This window comes from Trichosurus vulpecula, chromosome 6 (genome assembly GCF_011100635.1).
Source record: "Trichosurus vulpecula isolate mTriVul1 chromosome 6, mTriVul1.pri, whole genome shotgun sequence".
Lineage (NCBI taxonomy): Eukaryota > Metazoa > Chordata > Mammalia > Diprotodontia > Phalangeridae > Trichosurus > Trichosurus vulpecula.
This window is the reverse complement of record NC_050578.1, coordinates 47637067-47656199: the sequence shown is the minus strand read 5'-3', so window position 1 is coordinate 47656199 and position 19133 is coordinate 47637067. Positions and strand designations below refer to the sequence as shown.

Here is a 19133-nt window from a genome sequence, read left to right as displayed (position 1 = left end):
GATGTAAAGGCTCTCTCCATCCAGTGATGTATGTAAAGTGTATAGCAATATTGCTTTGATCAGGCAGTTAAGAGCCCTGCCTGTTGGTCTTTATGCTAATTTCTCTGCTTGTCTTTTCTCTTTTTTTTAATTTATTTTTAGTTTTCAACATTCACTTCTATGAGATTTTGAGTTACAAATTTTCTCCCTATCTCTACCCTCCCCCCCTCCACTACAAGATGGCATGTATTCTGAATTCTGCATGTATTTTCTCTGATGTTCAGGTGGGTTGACTTTTCCCCTAAACTAGTGAATGCAATTAAAGAAGATTGTGGACCTCTTAAAAAGCTATCTTTCCTAGGAGAGCAGATCAAAGAACCTGAGCTAGCAGGCCATCCTGGGTATGCTGCAATTACCTACTGGACAACAAATGCATTTCATGTGGCACCCCTTCTGTATCAATTGTCACATTCTCCATCCATCTCTCACTACATAAGCTGAGAAAACATAAAGCTTTGGCTTTAAATACAGCCGTGACTCGTCAGTTCCTTGCCAATCTAATCGCTGTCCTGTCCCTTCTTTCCTCCCCTTTTTGTCCTACACCAAATGAGCACTATTTTCTAGCTTTCATTTTAGCTGGAGTTTCAAGAGATTGTGAGGCCTCCAACCAATCTGGCTCACACCATTCTGATTTTCCCTGTTGTTTTTGGCTCCCAAATAAAAACGATTAAGCTGCCTTCTGGTGATTCAGCAGCTCTAAGCATTTATTTGGGTTCATTATGCACAGTCGGAGTAGGTGCCAATGTCTTCTAGGGTCTGAACATCAAAATATTTGTGAGATGGGCTTTTCACTGCACTCATCTGTGTCCAAAGTCAGAGTAGCACTGGAGCCTGTTTATTGTGAAAAAGCTTTCTGGCACCACGAAAACTTCAGGCTCGTCTTGGTGCACGATGTCAAACTGTGCTTTCTGTTGTATTCTCTCTGGCAAGAACACCATGAAATGCAGCCACTGAGCTGGGAACAAGTTTGAAAGTGATTGCTCATGGTTAATTTGTGTTTGCTTGTTTGTTTTCCAAGAATTGTAAACTTAGTATAACTGGAGAACTTACTTTTAGTAAGGTAAAAACAGCATAGCCCATGCACTTCATGCAAAAATTCTTAACCTGGGATCCAGGAACTTCTTTTCCAAAAATACTTTCCTAACTATATTTCAGGATAATTGGTTTTCTTGGTAATCCTACGGATTTTGTTTTATGCATTTTAAGACATGAGAGAAAAGGGAAGGGCCCTTAGGTTTCTTTCACCAGTGGTCCACGACACCAAAAAAAGTTAAGTTCACTTGACTTAGTCTTAGACTTTTGGACATTCTCCTTGGTGGATAAGATAAACTATAGAAACTGCAAGTAGGAGACCTTTCTAAGGAGCTGGATTTTGTAGTTGTTGTTTTGAGGCAAGTTGAGGCTAAAGGTACCTATTACGAACTTAATATGTGACAGGCACTGACTAAGAGATACAAATACAAACAGAAATAGAGGAGGAGGAGAAAGAATGATGGTGAAGGGGGAATATTATATTATATTATAGAAGAAGGATTTATTATATCATAGAGGTTATTATATTATAGAAATTATAGTGGAGGAAGATTATTATAGAAATTATTATGTTATAGAAATTATAGTAGAGGAGGATTATTATAGGAAGATTTATTGTATTGTAGAAATTATTATTTTATAGAAATTATAGTGGAGGAGGATTATTATATTATGGGAGGAGGATTTATTGTCATAGAAATTATTATGTTATAGAAATTATAGTGAAGAAGGATTATTATATTATAGGAAGATTTATTATATTATAAAAATTATTATTTTATAGAAACTATAGTGGAGATTATATTATAGGAAGATTTATTATACTATAGAAATTATTATTTTACAGAAATTATAGTGGAGAAGGATTATTATATTATTGGAAGATTTATTACATTATATAGACTATTATATTGGAAGATTTATTACATTATATAGACTATTATATTGGAAGATTTATTACATTATATAGACTATTATATTATAGAAATTATAGCAGAGGATTATTACATTATAGGATTTACTGTATTTTAGAAAGTACTATTATGCAATAGAAACTATAGTGGAGGATTAGTATGTCATATTATAAAAGGATCTATTATAGTACTTTAAGGTTTGCAAAGCATTTTACATATGGCATCTCACTAGATGTTAAATGACGTGCCCAGGGTCACACAGCTAGTAAGCATCTGAGATAAGAGATAGTCTCTGCTGTCAGGGAGCTTCAATTCTAATAGAGAAACACACCCCATGTTTGGCTTTGTGATTTCCACAGTGTGGGGACAGAAACTCCTTCCACTAATGCAGATTAGCGATTTGTCTGTAATTTCTAGTTTTAGGGCATGGCCTGAAGCATGGCAAGATTACATGGCTTGTCCATGGTACCAGATCTAAGGTATGTGTGTGTGTGTGTGTGTGTGTGTATCAGATATAGGACTTTAATATGGTTTTCCTTGACTCTAAGGTTGGCTCTATAGGCATTTTATGCCATGCTGCCTAGCAATAAGAACTTATCTTATAAACATTGCATCAGTGAAATTGTAAAACTAATATTAAATAAGTTCCTATAAAGAATAGTACATTTAAATTGTGATCATTATCATTTTACTCCAATAATAATAATAATAATAAGGAATCATATGTTAAGCAACTACTATGTGCTGGGTACTAGGAATACAAAGACAAAAGTACAACAGTTGCAAATCTCAAGTAGTTTACAATCTAGGCAGGGGAGATATGAGCATATATCAGGCAGGCAGTAAGGTAGCTTGTTGTGTTCGTCCTTTGTTCTCAAAAAGGGCCATGACATCAGGGAAATGATGACATGACTTGCAGTTGACTTTGATTTGAGTGTGGGAGGGCTGTGCAAGGTCACCAAGCCTCACTTTCTCCTCCAGGGCTATCTGTATCCAACGGCCTGATATTCACCAGGAGGACTGGAGATGTCCCAGGATGCAATGGGAGACCCTGGCCCTTTCAGGCTAAGGCCTTTTCAGGTTCTCACTTTGAGTGAGGTAAAGCCCATTCAGTAAATAGGCCTCTTTAAGAACTTAATCAACTCTTCAGTTGTCTGTAAGGTGCTCGGTTCTTCTTCGGAAGCTAAGGCCGCGTTGGGGTGACCCCTCACTTCAGCCGGCGACTAGCACCACTACAAACAAGTCTCCTCGTCCATCCGCTGAAATGGCCGTCTCCGAGCTCGCTTGCATCTACTCCGCCCTCATCCTTCACGACGATGAGGTTACGGTCACGGAGGATAAAATCAATGCCCTCATTAAAGCAGCAGGTGTAAATGTTGAACCATTCTGGCCTGGATTATTTGCAAAGGCCCTGTCCAATGTAAACATTGCAAGCCTCATCTGCAATGTAGGAGTTGGTGGACCTGCCCCAGCAGCTGGTGGTGCTGCCCCTGCTGGAGGGGCTGCTCCTGCTAGCACAGCTGCCCCAGCTGAGGAGAAGAAGAAAGAGGAAGCAAAAAAAGGAAGAATCCGAGGAGTCCGATGATGACATGGGCTTTGGTCTGTTTGACTAGATAATTTTTTGTAACATTAAATAAAAAGCTTGACTCAAAAAAAAAAAAGAACTTAATCAAGGGATGGGGGCAGCAAGGTGGCACAGTGGATAGAATGCTGGATTTGAAATCTGGAAGAACTGAGTTCAAGTCTCACCTAGGGGTGTAATCCTAGACAAATCATTTCCTCTATCTCAGCCTGCTTCTTCATCTGTAAAATGAAGATAATAAAGGCACCTGACACGGGATTATCGTGAGGATCAAGTAAGAAAACACATGGAAAGTGTATTGCAAACCTTAAAACGCATATTACATAAACACTATAAAAATATAAATATGGATATATATGTACATACGGGGGCAGCTAGGTGACATAGTGCATAGCGCATTGAGCCTAGGGTCACAAAGACTCCTCTTCCTGAGATCAAATCTGGCCTCAGACACTTAGTAGCTGTGTGACCCTGGGCAAGTCACTTAACCCTGTTTGCTTCAGTGGAGGAAATGGCAAAACCACCCTAGTATCTTTGCCAAGAAAACCCCAAATGGGGTCATGAAGAATAGGACACAACTGAAACGACCAACATACGTATATGTCAATATGTGTGTGTGTAGGCACACACACACACACACACACACACACACACGCACATGCACATGCACATGCACACACTAAGTTTGGGGAAGGTCATATTCACTTGTTAAAGTCTTTCCAATACATGTTTCAGCATTTAATACTCATATGTAGTATGGTCAATAGAGAGTTCGATTTCCAGTCTGCTTCTCACACTTACTATCTGTGTGGCCCTGGGCAAGTCACCTCTCAGTACCACAAGGCAACTCTCTAAGACCGAGTTACTGAGCAGATGTTAACCTGCCGTGGTAAAAGAAGTTTCCTAGGGGTAGTTAGGTGGTGCAGTGAGTAGCGCACCAGCCCTGGAGTCAGGAGGACCTGAGTTCAAATTCGGCCTCAGACACTTGGCACGCTTACTAGCTGTGTGACCTTGGGCAAGTCACCTAACCCCAATCGCCCTGCCTTGCCCCTCCCCAACCTGCAAAAACAAAAAAAAAAAAAAAAAAAAAAAGGAGCTTCCTTTAACCAAGGAAGTTGCCAATGAAGTGCTAGGTACAGGCAAAAACCAACAATAATAAGGCTGTCACTATTAAATGTTTTGATAAGTGTGATGTTAAGGAGTAAGAAACAAAGTGAAGGGAAAAATATAGGAACCTTTGCTGCATAAGAGGAAGATCCATCCTAGGACTAAGCTTGTGGGAGTTTTAATGACATCTTATGGAGGTTTAAATAGTCCTTGAAATGGACCCAGAAGTACATTTTATGAAACTCATCTTAAGAAGCTCATCTCTTCCTCTCATGGGCCCTATTCAGAATAGCGTGTGTGCAAATCTGAGACAATATATTGCTCCATTGTGAGATCAAGAAATAAACCAAGAGAGAAGCCAAATCCTTTCTGACTTATGTACCACCATATTGTCATTCTCTTAACCACTGATTCTGCAAGGGTAACATAACCCAAAGAGATAAAATAAATCTCGCTATACGTGTCTTCTCACAAGCAGGGAAGAAAGGAGGCATTATGCCCATGTAACTGTAAGCTGAAAGATTTTCCACTCCACTATCCATGGCTCTGACACAGGGTTTCAAGGCAGGCTGCCATGTTTTTATCTGCCAGGCGAGAACCAAAAGAAGCTGACAATTCAGTCAATTCAGTAAGAGGAAAGTTTGATTGACTTCATTGTAATGAATTGCCCTTTCAATCCAAAGACTTAATTTGCTGGCCCATACAGATATGACATCAGTCAAATGATGTGTTTGGGAGTCAGGGAGAGGGAGTGGGAGGCTCATAAGACCAGAGCTTTAGAGGTAGAAAAGACCTTAGTGGTCATCTGGTTTAATCTACCTCATTTTGCAGATACAGCTAGATTCAGTAAGAGTAAATGACTTCACTTGGGCCATTTATACAGTGGAGCAAAGAAGGTGTCAACAGAACAAATACAACCCTGGTCAGGTTTAGGTGCCGTTGCAAAACCTCTCTCCCCAAGAGGGAGGATAAAATAATCTCATAGACACTATTTCCATTCTAATTGGTGACCATACTCCTGGAAGAAAAAAAAAGATGTCTTCTCCGGATAAGGTGAGAAATGAATAGACCCGCAGATTTTCCTTGGGCTTATTTCCTTTCAAAACCATAAGAAAACTCAGTGACATCTTCCTGAACTCCTCTCTTAACCTACTCCACCATTACAGCCTCTAAACCAGTTTGCTTTTAAAATGTCTCAAGATTTAGTGCAAAATGACTGTGGCATTTCAGCCACCAAGCATTAAAGAAATACTATCAAATTCATAACAGATCAAAAGCAAACACCAACCAGATAGTGCATTTTATTTTGCTTGTTCCCTTAAGGAATATTTCAAGGGCAAACATAACTCACTTGCATTGAGGCCATGCTAACAAGCTGACTCCTTCCTTTGCTCGTGAATAAATATAGCTAGATCCTGGTGCCTTCACAGTCCACACATTTTACATATATAAAGACATTGATAAATACACGATGCACAAATATAAAGATTATTTAACATATGTTATTTAAGAAATACACTGAACAAGATTTTTTTAAAAGCCCCAAATATCTAAGGAGCTCAGGCTCTTGTTGACAGAAACGAGGCTCTAAAATTGCTCTAGACCAGGATTTCTTAACTTGTTTGTCTGTGATGGACCCCCTTGGCAGTCTGCTGAAGCCTATAGGCTCCTTTTCAGAATGATGCTTTCAAATGTACAAACTAACTCCTCATTTCTTATGATGATGTTGTCCTTGTTCAGTTGTGTCAGTCATGACTCTTCATGACCCCATTGGGGGTTTTCTTGGCAGATATTGGAATGGTTTGCCATTTCCTTCTCTAGCTCTTTTTACAGATGAAGAAACTGAGGCAAACAGGGTTAAGTGACTTGCCCAGGGTCACCAAGCTAGTAAGTGTCTGAGACCAGATTTGAACTCAGGAAGATGCGTCTTCCTCACTCCAGGTCCAGCACTTTATCCACTGCCCCACCTACCTACCCTCATTTCTTATAGCAGGATAGTATTCCATCTCATCTATATACTACAATTTTCAAAGACACAAGGAAAAACTTGTATGAACTGATGCAAAGTGAAGTAAGCAGAACCAGAAAATCATTTATACTCTGACATCAATAGCATAACAATGAACAATTTTGAAGACTTTTAGAAACTCATAAAGAAAGAAATGAGCAGAACCAGGTAAATAATTTATCCAATATATACAATTGTATATATTGTTGTATATATGTTGTAGAGAACAAACAATTTGGAAAGGCATAAGAACCATGAGAGATATTGGACACGATAACCGTCTATGATTCCAGAGAAGCAATTAAAGAATGTCTCTGTGACAGAGGTGATGGATTTAGGATGCAGAATTGGAAATGAGACCTGTGTACGTATATTATATATGTCTACGTGCGTGTGTTTGGGTATATACACACATCCATACACATAGATAGCATACAGCCATTGAAGGAATTTGTTCCATGTGATTATGCATATTTGTTACAAGAAATTTCCTTTTCTTTTCTCTTTTTTAATGGAGTGGGGGTTCGGAGGGAGAAAAAATAGATTTATGTTAATTTTTTAAGATTATATAGGTAAGGGACTACAGATATAGGATATTGCATAGGCTTTCACTGTATAATTAATTTTACTTTACAGTTTCACTGTTACAAATGACCTCTGGGAAGGGGGAAGTATTCTGTAAGTGTTTGTAATTTAAAAACAAAATACATCAATAAAATTTAAAAATAAGTGAATACATAAAATAAAACACGTAGGATTACATAGGAAGCGAGTAATATTGAAATATAATTATTATAATTTTTTTTAATTTCTGGAGCCCCGGAGTAAGAATCTTAGTTCTAAACTTTGCTGGCAGAATGTACCATTTTGAGCTCTACTAAAACCAGAGAAAACTCAACCATCTAAATGCACATAAAAATTCCCCTTGCAATCTGCATGACCTTTCCAAAAGTCACTTAACAACCCTGGGCCTCAGTTTCTTTGACTTCCTAATCAATCCATGCCACAGTTATAATCTGAAACAAGTCTCCCAGATGACTGAAATGCCTTGGTCAAACATGAAGAAATAAATGTTTCTAGAATGAGTTTTGTGACTTGCCTTTGACCTTGTCACTTAAGCCAATTTCAGGTTTAGGGAAAATTTCCAATGTTTAACTTTCTCTGACATCTCTATTTTATAGTTTCTGAGCTTTAGCCTTTAAGAAGAAAAAAAAACTAATAATGTATAATAAACACATAAAACTGAAGGGAATTTCACCACTCAAGGTTCACATCAGTCATTACAGAATAGCTGGAAAAAACTACCAATTTTTTTTTAATCTGGGAATTAAAATTGGTATTGTATTGAAAAAGCACCACATTTGGATTCAGAAAACCTGAGTTCAGATCCTGGATGTAGCCATAATGGCTTTTGTTTTCTTTGAATGGCTCAGCTTGCCTCATTGAGCCTCTGGACACTGTGGCTTGCTCTTCCGGGGCAGGAGGCCCGGGGAGCATGCCGGGAAGCAGACAGCTTCCTGTGTGAGGAGTCATGGGGCTGGCTGAGGGGAGGTGTTGGCGGCTATGCTAGGGGGAGGGGCCAACTCGGGAACCAATCGGCCCTGGTCATTAGGGCAGAGCTTGATGATGTCAAAAACCCTATAAGAGGGGAGAGGACAGCTTGAAGACTCTCTTCCTTTTCCGGTTGGAGCCAGCGACAGTTACAACGACAGTTACAGAGGCAGTTACGACAGTTACGTCAGTTACAGCCACAGCGACAGACACAGCTGAAGCAGGAGCTGCCAGTAGCAGAGCTAACCTACGGGAGAAAGCTGAACAAAGACTTCAGGCCATTACAGCGACAGTTACAGCGACAGTTGGAGCCAGAGGCAGTTACAGAGGCAGTTACGACAGTTACGTCAATTTCAGCCACAGACACAGCTGAGGCAGGAGCTGCCAGTAGCAGAGCTGATCTACGGGAGGAAGCTGAACAAAGACTTCAGGCCAGTGGGTAATCTTATTACCATCGAGGGGGAAGCATGATTTTGCTTTACGCAATCATGCTTCTCTGTAGCCTCCTGGTTACTCTTGCAAGGCGTACTTATTGGGCCTGGAAGATTATGATCAACATATCAAAATGGGGTTGCTGGTTCATGGGTTGGTTACTGTTGAGCCTAAATAAATGTTTTGATTCTTCTGCCTTCTACTTTGAGAGTTTCTTATATCCGGCGATTCCGAACCTTTCAGACATGTTTATGATCCTCTTTGAGATTATAAACTCGGCCCTCCTGATACACTGGATCAGCTAATGATTCACTGGGTGTCCTGGAGCAAGTAACTTCTTCATTTCCTAACCTATGAAATGAGGGAGTTGAGACCATTGTTGTTCATCCTTCATTTTCAAATCATGATGCTGAGGTAAAATAGTCAGTGATTTCCAGGTCAATACACCTATGATACTAGGAAATCATCCAAGGCTCCAGATTTTCTACTATTAATGAGTATCGGGCGAAATTGTGTAACAGACTGTAAACACAGACTATTCCATTTTTAAAAGGTGACTCATAAAGTTTTTCAGCTAATATATCTCAATTTTGTGTCAAACTACAGCCATAACCAAGCATCTGTTTTTTTTTTCTTCAAAAGAAGACTGGTTTATTGGCCATTAAAAAAAGTGGGATGAAGGCAATGACTCAAAATCTTTTTTTCACATTCTGTCATCCACTTTCTTATGAGTGTTTGCATGTGTGTTTTGTAAAATGACATTATAATACATACTGTCTAATTTCTATGAAGGATAACAAATAAAAATTGCAAATTCTGTTAATGAAAAATCATGTTATTTAATGTTTAGATGTAGAGAGTAACCACTGGGTCATCCACTGAGATTCTCATCTATAAATTATGTAATTTGTCCGTATGGGACAAGAGGCCTTGCCCCGATTCTTTCACTCTCAGGCACATTAAAGTAGCAACAGAGTTCATTCTTGCTCCATGACCGACCTGAGTGAGCTTGATCCCACTATATATGCCAATTTGTGAAAGCAAGTTATTGCTGGTAATATCTAACACCCATTGGGTATCTTTCCATTGTCCTTAACATGCTATAATTGAAAGTAAGTGGTTGTTGTCCTATTATTTATGTTTTTATATACCAAATATAACTTCAGTAGAGCCACCTGGATGGCACAGTGGATAGAGTACTGGGCCTGGAGTCAGGAAGGCTTCCTAAGTCATCTTCCTAAGTTCAAATCTGCCCTCAGAGACTCACTATGGTGACCCTGGGTAAGTCACTTAACCCTGCTTGCCTCAGTTCCTCATTTGTCAAATGGGCTGGAGAAGGAAATGGCAAAGCATTCCAGTATCTTTGCCAAGAAAACCTCGAATGGGGTCACAAAGAACTGGGCACACCTGAAAAAAAGACTAAACAACAATGACAAATAACTTCATTGCATGAATAATGCAGTCACTCACTAGTCATTACCCAAGTCAATAAAATAAATATTAAAACAAAGAAAATGTATGTCTCCAGCTAAGAAGGTCAAGATTTCTAGTTCAAAGGAGCCAGATATGTCAGAGAACAAATGCATGACTTGATTCTGCATTCTATAGGATTTAGTGAGACCACACTTCATAATTTCTCATAGGGAGCATGCAGGTGAGGAGGAAATTAAACATGTATTCAATGTGCATTTTTCCTGATGTTTTATTCATTAAGGAAGAGTGAAATTGCATTTACTCCCCTGGTACTAAAGGTCAAGTTGACAGATAACATGGAGCTTATACATTAACAATGATGGCTATCAAAATGTGAAATCTACACTATTTTATCCTGCAGCCCACTTTCTAATGAGCAGAGCTCACCAACCCTCTTGCTTGGGACCAGAAAACTTGGGAACTTGTTGTAAAATATGAATTGGGTAACTCACATATCCTGCAGGACAGTGAATATCTATCTACAATATCTAGTGGGAGCACTCTTACTTTGGGTAACTGCCCAAATGCTTTTCCAAATAAGAAAGTATGTTTCCCCGGGTGTTCCTTTATAATGTAAACATCATGCATCTCAATTTGAAGGGAAGGAATGACTCAGTTCTCACCAGAATTTAAATAAGTTGGTCCAAAGTATCTCATTCTTAAAGTGGGATACTTCTGTTGGAAGGAAGGAAAGAAAGAAAGGAGGGAGAGAAGGAAAGAAGGAGGGAGGGAGGGAGGGATAGAGGAAGGGAGGGAGGGAGAAAAGAGGGAAGGAGGAAAGGAAGGAAGGAAGGGAAGTAGAGAGGGAGGAAGAGAAGAAGGGAAGGAGGTAGGGAGGAAGGCAGAAAGGAAGGGAAGGAGGAAGGAGGGAAGGAAGAAAGGAGTCCAGGAAGGAGGGAAGGAGGAAGGTCAGGAAGAGCTCAGGAGGGAGGGAAGGAGGGAGGGAGGAAGAAATGAAGGCTGGATAGATGGATGGATGGATGGATGGATGAATCATAGATAAGGAGACTGAGGCAAACAGAGGTTAAGTGATTTAGCTAGGGTCACCCAGTTTGTAAGCATCTGAGGCTGGATTGGAAGTCAGGTCTTCCTTACTCTAGGGCCCAGCACTCTATCCACTGTTTCTACCTAGCTGCCTCTTTCTTCACTCAAGGAGGATTCCATTAAGCATGATTTGAAATGAGGTACTTTTGGTTCAACAACTGGACCAACAAGTATGAGGGTAGGTCAACATGTCTCCCTAGTTTTAGAAGTGTCAGCAGCTGTCCCAGAGTGGGATTTGGATATTTTTCTGCTGCACTTTCTTTGCCATACCTGTCTTATCCCTTTCTGCCCCCCACCTCAGCTGTGACGAGTTAATCAATGTGTCCTTCCGTTAAATGCACTGATTACCAAGAACCATTGCTTCAGGCATTGACTACCTTGGCTAATTCTTCGGTGACACTGTTTTAGTACTCAACTCAACATGCCAGCGGCAAACAGCATCAAGTGACATAAAAATTTAAATGTAATTTTAAACTTTAGAAAGAGACTACTAGTCACCTAGATAAAGGTAACACAGTGCCTTGCCTCTCTGTTATCCTGCTCTTTCTTTAAGATTCAATTCAAACCCCATCTTCTATATGAAATCCTTCCTGCTTTCCCCAACCACTAGTGCCCTCTCTCTAAAGCTTCCTGGAACCCAAGTATTTTGTATATATTTGAATTTGTTCATTTTATATATAGGCTGTATATATTTCCATATGTATTTGTTTCTACTCTCAAAAGAACACATAAACTACTGTGTGAATAGGGATTGTTCTGTTCTTTCTATTGTATCCCCAGAACCTGGTTCAGTGCATGTCATATGATAGGTGCTTGATAAATACTTGTCAACCGATGGGAGAAAAGTATTGTTTCTGCTGCTATTATATCTTAGTCTACTAGTTCTGGGGGAAAAAACACAATTTCAAAGATACACGTAAACGAATAGCTACCCTTTCCTCCTAGTATCAATGAGTATCTGTCAGAGATCAATTGAGATGTTGTTGTTCCTTTGTTTTCAGTCGTGTCCAACTCTTTATGACTCCATTTAGGATTTTCTTGGCAAAGATGCTGGAGTGGTTTGCCATTTCCTTCTCCAGCTCATTTTACAGATGAGACAAATAGGATTAAGTGACTTGCCCAGGGTCACACACCTAGTAAACGTCTGAGGCCAGATCTGAACTTAGGAAGATGAGCCTTCTAACTCCAGATCCAGCACTCTATCTACTGTGCCACCTAACTGCCCCAATTTGGGTCCCCCTTCTTAATTGATTGCTTTGCCTGAGTATATGAGAATAACCACACAGGAGAAAGGCACAGAGAGTTTAACAACTGAGGTGAGGATGACTGATATAAATCAACTACAAATATTACAGTGGGTTCTCCTAACTGGTGGGAGGGATTGAATTGTCTGCAGTTTTGCTTTTTTTTTGCCTGAGGAAATAGATAACATTGCATATTTTCCCTATTCCCTCTTCTGGAATCTCTCAGAACACCTAGGAGCCCTTTCAAATGGCCACAGTCATTAACTACATAAACCCATAAACACAACTCTTTTTGAAATGCCCATAATTAAAAATTTAAAAACAACTCACTCGGAAGTCCAGGAATATGATCACTCCCAGATAGCTTTCTTCTACACAAATGTGCAGTGTTTCATAACCAAGTAATTTTATACTTTCTAACTTTATGGGGATTAAACAGCTCAAAGAGACAATTAGAACATGGAGTTTACTCTTGTCTCCACTCTGCCCACTGGCTACAATGGATGAATAATTGTCATTATTCGATACTCTTCAGTTGTCTACAGTAAGTGATCGAGCCACTATTATTCATAGTTAACAAGGAGCTCTGAAGATCGCTGTGATAAATGACATGAATTGGGAAGCTCATTGGCAGTTCCAGAGAGAAGCCAAAGCCTGAATTAACTCACCATATTAGAGAACAATAATGTTTGTCCAGCATTTATCTCACATTTTACAGTTTTTCAAGTACATTACAAATAGCATCTCATTTTATCCTCACAATAACCATGTGAGGGAGGTGTTATTAATATTCCCACTTTACAGATGGGTAGAATGAGGCAGACAAAGATTAAGTAACTTGCTTCAGGGTCACACAAGTGTTTGGAGGCTGTACTTGAACTCAGGTCTTCTTGACCCCGGGTCCACTTGCCTTGTTTAGGGATCATACAGAAGGACAGATAACACAAAGGAAATTTCCTAGACTACTGTTCATGGCCATGAGCCTATGTCCTAGCCAAAGAATGTCAGTTTCCATCATTACAAATCAAACAGTCTGCACCAAAACCAAATCCATGTTTTTACAAAGTGCCATTCCATAATTCTCTAGATTTTGAGCTGAAAGGAGCCTCAGAAGTAATATATGTCATATTATATAATATATAAACAATATATAATATTAATATAACACATAAAATGTCATATTATAGATATCAGGTAAAACCTGAGAGATTTCAAACAGATGGTAAGTAGTCACTATTATTTAGAAAAGAACTTTACAAAAAGACCTAAGAGCAAATTTGTTCTATCTAACAAGCCTCTGATGATAAGCCAACAATCTACTCCATGATTTCTTTCTATACCCTGTGACATTCTGACAACAAAATCAAGACAAAACCACACTTGCAGTTATTACAATTTAAAACACACTTTTTCGTTACATTCTTCTCAAAATTTGACTTTTTTTCTTTTGCTATAGGAAGTTGAGCTGAACTCTAAACAAAAATTATATTTTTCCCTTTTACCTCAAGGTCTCATTTCTTTAGAGTAATTTTCCCTAATTTCATCCACCTGGGTACTCCCTCCACCAACACAGATAGCTACTTCCCTCTCTGCTTCAATAAATAGGTCTTTGGAAGCTGCTATCACCAAAAGAAAGCACCATACTAGAGATAGCCTGGGGAAGATCTTGGCTGTCTTTAGATGATGGGTGAAGTCCGTTGCTAAGACCATACTCGAAGTTTTTCCAGTTAGGTAGGACATGGTAGAGCTTTTGCTATGCTAGTACAGCCTTTATTATAACCCTGTCTTGTCCCCTTTCTGCTCCTTTGTGTGTGACCAGTTAAGCCATAAGGCCCCTTCTTTGATAGGCCAGAATACCTCCATGCAACAATGAAGACCCTGATAGAGGATGAAATGGACATAGCTACAAAATTTAAGCTCCAGAGTCATAGATTTAGAGCTGGATGGGTCACTAGACACCATCTAGTCCAACTCTTTCATTTTACAGAAGAGGAAATCAAGCTCCAGAGAGGTTAAGACTTTGTCCAAGGTCACATATGGATCTTGTTTGGTAATTCCATTAAAATGGCTGGTTCTATATAAAGAGTCTGTTTATATAGACTGTCTATGTCCTGACAGATGGTTCATAGTAACAGTGCTTTTTGGCCTTTTTATTACTGGTTGGGTTCAATAATATATTTTATGTTAAAGATACCTTCATCACTCTCTATGATAAAGATATAGTTTGTCACTTATCATTTGGGGTATAAGTATTAGAATGCTATTGAAGGAAGTCATACTGGATAGATTTTTATAAAGGTATCATTAGTGGTTTGAGGGGCACAGAGGGGCAAAGGCTGAGAAAGAATCTTTCTCTTTAAGATTAGAAATGAGATGGGTACAGACTAGCATGAAACATAATTAACAAAGCCAGGTGGGAAAAAAAAGAAGAGAGAAGATCTAAGGCAATATCTTGAAACAGGGTCATAGGACATAGTAAAAAGATGAGGATATTGGGGTGGGGGCAGGAATAAAAATGGTTTTCAAGACCTGAGCAGTGTTAGAATGGGGGAAAAATGAACTCAGCTCCTTCCCTAAACACATGTATGGGCACGCCCGTGCACCCACACGTGTGCGGGGTGGGGTAGGGGGAGAGAAGGAGACAAAGACAGAGAGAGGAAAGAGACAGGGATCAATAGAAAGAGACAAAAGAGAGAGAAAGATAAAGAGAAAAAGAGAGAGAAAGAGAGAGAAAGAAAGACAGAAAGAGAGAAAGAAAGAGAGAGAGAGAGAAAGAAAGAAAGAATGAAAGAAAGAAAGGAGGGAGGGAGGGAGAAAGATGGAGGAAGGGAGGAATGGAGGAAGGAAGGAAGGAAAGAAGGAAAGAAAGAAAGAAGGAAGGAAGGAAAGAAGGAAGAGGGAGGAAGGAAGGAGGGAGGGAGGGAAGGAGAGAGGTAGGGAAGGAAGGAAGGGATGAGAAAGAAAGCTAGACCAGGAAACAAGAGAACTAGGTGCTAATCTTGCCACTGTCAATAAGTAGATAAATGACCATATCCTTGGAGAAATCCCTTTACCTTCTCTGAGCTTCACCTTCCTCACATATAACATGATGTTACAGTAATTAAGGTGAGACTGTTTTTATTGTTTTCTCTTTTGAAGCACTTATCTAATTAAGTGCCCTTGATGAGTCCAGTTTTGTTTTTTGATTAAATCAGGAGTCTTTGATGACCTGCTTACCTCAAGGGAAAGCCTAGTTTACATGGGTTTGAGTCTCATGTTGTGATGCCCTTTGACCCTGGGCAGAGTATATAAACTCAGAGGTTGGTGTTTGGCCTTTGGGGCTCACTCATGGAAGGAATGTTGAGACTCTGGGCAAGCTGTTGTAACTGCCCCCTGGCTTTGCTAACCCAGACCCATTGGTGCTTCTCTTTTTAGTAACTATGTATATGATGTCTTGATCAGACAAAGCCTGTCTGTTGAATATTGTTATTTGATCTGTTGATATTTTTGGTTCGTAATTTCTATTTGTATTTCCTCTGGAGTTCAGGGTGCTGGCTTTTTCCCGTGAACTAAGTGAATGATATATGTATGTTTAATTATTGTTAATCCCTTAAAGTTGCTTTCCTTAGAAAAGCAGATCAAAAGAACCTGTCCTAGCAGCTCTTGTTGGTCTTACTGGGTTTTATACCCCTACAGCAGCTGCTAGCCACATTGTTGCTACAGATAAATGGACTAGACAGAATGTGTTCTAATGTTCTCTCCTAAGTCCATGATTCTAAGTCTTCATTTAAACAAAACGGAATATGCCAAAGCAATTTAAACAGAAATCTACCTAAAAATCTTGGGTTTCTCCAGTAGAGATGATTTCCCACACTTTTTCCACAGCACTCCTCCCCAATACAGGGGCATTTAAGTCTAGCAGACTCATATGACTTTTATGTGGAAAGCTCCATCCCTTTTGTTGGGAAAGAGAAGCTACATATATGCACTTTGTGTGGGGTGTGTGTGTGTGTGTGTGTGTGTGTGTGTGTGTGTGTGTGTGTAGGAGTGTTCAGAGGAGAGAAGGGAAAAATATGAATCCCTGGGAGCTAGCCCACTGGTACTCTGAGGAATCTTCATTTATTGTTAAGACTCTTACCTTCATTTACTATAAAATATCTCCAGTTAAAGCACAACAACGTTCACTAGTATGTTCATCTCCCTAAGTTCTTTCCTTCCTAAGGTAAATCTTTGTTCCTTAGGACAAAAGACTATTTACTTTGGGCTGCTTAGATCTGTGAAAGAGAAAGAAGGCAGAAAAGGATGGAAAGGAGGTGTTTACATTTAGAATATCCTTTCCTTTCAAGTTTCAGATTTAAGTCTTAACACATTTCACTCCAAAAACCAGAAGGACTAGGCAGCAGTTACCACAACCCAATCTCAGAGCATTAATGTCTTTCCCACAGATAGGGAACTAAACTTGCAGATTCAACCACACTAAACCACCCCAACCCCACTCCCAGGTGCTGAAGGAGGAAGAGAGACAGATGAATGAATAAAAGGCCCTCCCTCTTTGAACCCCAACTACTGGCAAACAGCTAGACACATGGTGATTCAAATTAACCCTTTGTCTGCCTGGTAAAGACAAAATTCACAACACTTAGAGAAGCCTCCGCTCTGTTGACAGCCTCATTGCTGCCTCAAAACATAAAATTCCAGGGTAGAGAAAGTTGTATAAGAAAAACTTTTTTCAAAACTTTTTATCAAGATCACCCATGGGTATATAGGCAAGGAAATTAATATGTGGGATTGGAAGAATAGCCAAGTGAATATATGTATGTGTATGTATACATATGCATATATACGTAATATGTATGTATGTATATGTATGTATACACATATATGTATATATCCATTTATATGTGTGTATCAAGAGGGGGAAAGCAAGACTAATTAGATACAACTCTGTTCAACATATGCCTATGGAACTCATGACCCTGGGTCATCAAAGTGGTCCAACACAAACTAGGGTTGGCTCTTGAGAGTTTAACGTGACTTTCTCCAAACCCTCTGCTACAATGGCCCCTCACTTGGGCTTTTGCAGGTGTTCTTACCAAATGCAGTGACTGTCAACTAACAACTCTGCTCAAGAACAGTGCAGAGGATTAACATTTTTTCTTTTGTTTTTAAACCCAGAAGTCAAAGTGAACTAAAAATTTTCACATTGAACCAGGCCTCCTTCTTTCTACCTCAATCTCTCATCCCCTTCCTCCTCCTCATCTGTGCACAGCACTGAACCCATGGGTAAAACTTAGTGGGTACCATCTGCTATCAGTACTGTCCACATGCTTTCCAGCCAAGATGAGTTCCAGGCCAAGTTTATCTTGTGAGTTAACAGGAGGTGACAGGCCTGGCAGTTCATGAATTTTCCCTGCATGATTGATTCAGTCTGGCTGACCAGCTCCATGCTAATGAGCATGTACCAGAACTCACAACAAAAACATTTTTGAATAATTTAAAACTTCAGAGCTTGATTTGCCAGATAATGTGATTCATTGTTTAATTATGGCGCCAGCAGAATCTGCTTCTGTAGCTGCATCTACAACAAACATTAGTGATTGCAAATTGCTTGCTATCAAAATTAACTCTATAAATAATACAGTGGATGGGGGGAGGGAAAATGTGTTAATCTTTCAAAGAAAAATTGAGAGAGCTCAAGTTGTCCCACATTGCTGTAAATTACCCCTTTGGAGGAAGATAGCTAGTCTTTCAAACCTAGTCCATTGGACCACACCAGTGATTAAATAAATGTAGGACAAGTCTGATAAGGACCTTATTCTATCAGGGAAGATCAGCACTTTCTCTGATTTCTAGTTTTAAAGAGTTGCTTAAGGCACCAAAAGTTTAAGTAACAGTGGCCAATATGAGCCAAAGCTGGCTTTCTATCCTCCATTATCAGTCTACTCAATGGAAACACACACATGCATATTTACTAAATACAGAAAATTTACTTCAATGCCTCACCCCACCCTTCAGTTGTCTCTTCTGTTCTGCCACTATTTACATGACGCTCTCACAATAACAAAAGCCGCTTCATCAATCAACGTGTTCCAACTGCAAAGCCAAACAGCTTAAAAAACTCTCTTTGAAATGGAAGTAACCTCTTTATGCCAAGGTCCTTTCTCTGCCATGATTCTAAAATCTCAGAACTTGAGCATGGTTTAACTGGATCAGAACAGGGCATGGGTTTCACCTTGATTGAGAGAGAGATAGAGACAGAGACAGAGACAGAGAGACAGAGAGAGGAAGAGAGGGAGAGACAGAGACAGAGACAAAGAGACAGAGAGAGGCAGAGAGACAGAGAGAGGGAGAGAGGGAGAGACAGAGAGAGTAGCCCTGTAACCTAAAAGTCTAGGAGAGCACTAAAGCAAAAATATAGAATAATTGTTTTGAGGATTGAATTGGGACTCTTTGTCTAAGATTAAAGGATAGATTCATTTTTTCAACCTAAACCAGATTCATGAATTTGTGAAGAAGAGAACAAGACAGACTCCACTGTTTCGATTCCAAGACTTTACTTCCACATTCACTTTCCTCTTTCAAACACAGAGGTCCTAAATCCTTGCCCTGCCCTCTTCTGCCATCCTAGGACAAGAACGCTGTGAGTCAGGAACTAGTTTCCTTGGTAGTCTTCAGCAGGGAAGCAAATAGGTCTTCCATTATTGACAAGATGCCCATCAAAGGTGACA

At 39.6% G+C, this 19133-nt stretch overlaps 1 protein-coding gene and 1 pseudogene across 1 annotated transcript in view; one reads left to right on the top strand and one right to left on the bottom strand.

The window, feature by feature from the left end:
• COL25A1 (collagen type XXV alpha 1 chain) overlaps positions 1–19133 on the bottom strand; it is a 560431-nt gene that overhangs the window by 395771 nt on the left and 145527 nt on the right. The gene's annotated exons all lie outside the window — the stretch shown is intronic.
• Positions 3133–3632, top strand: LOC118855537 (annotated as a pseudogene).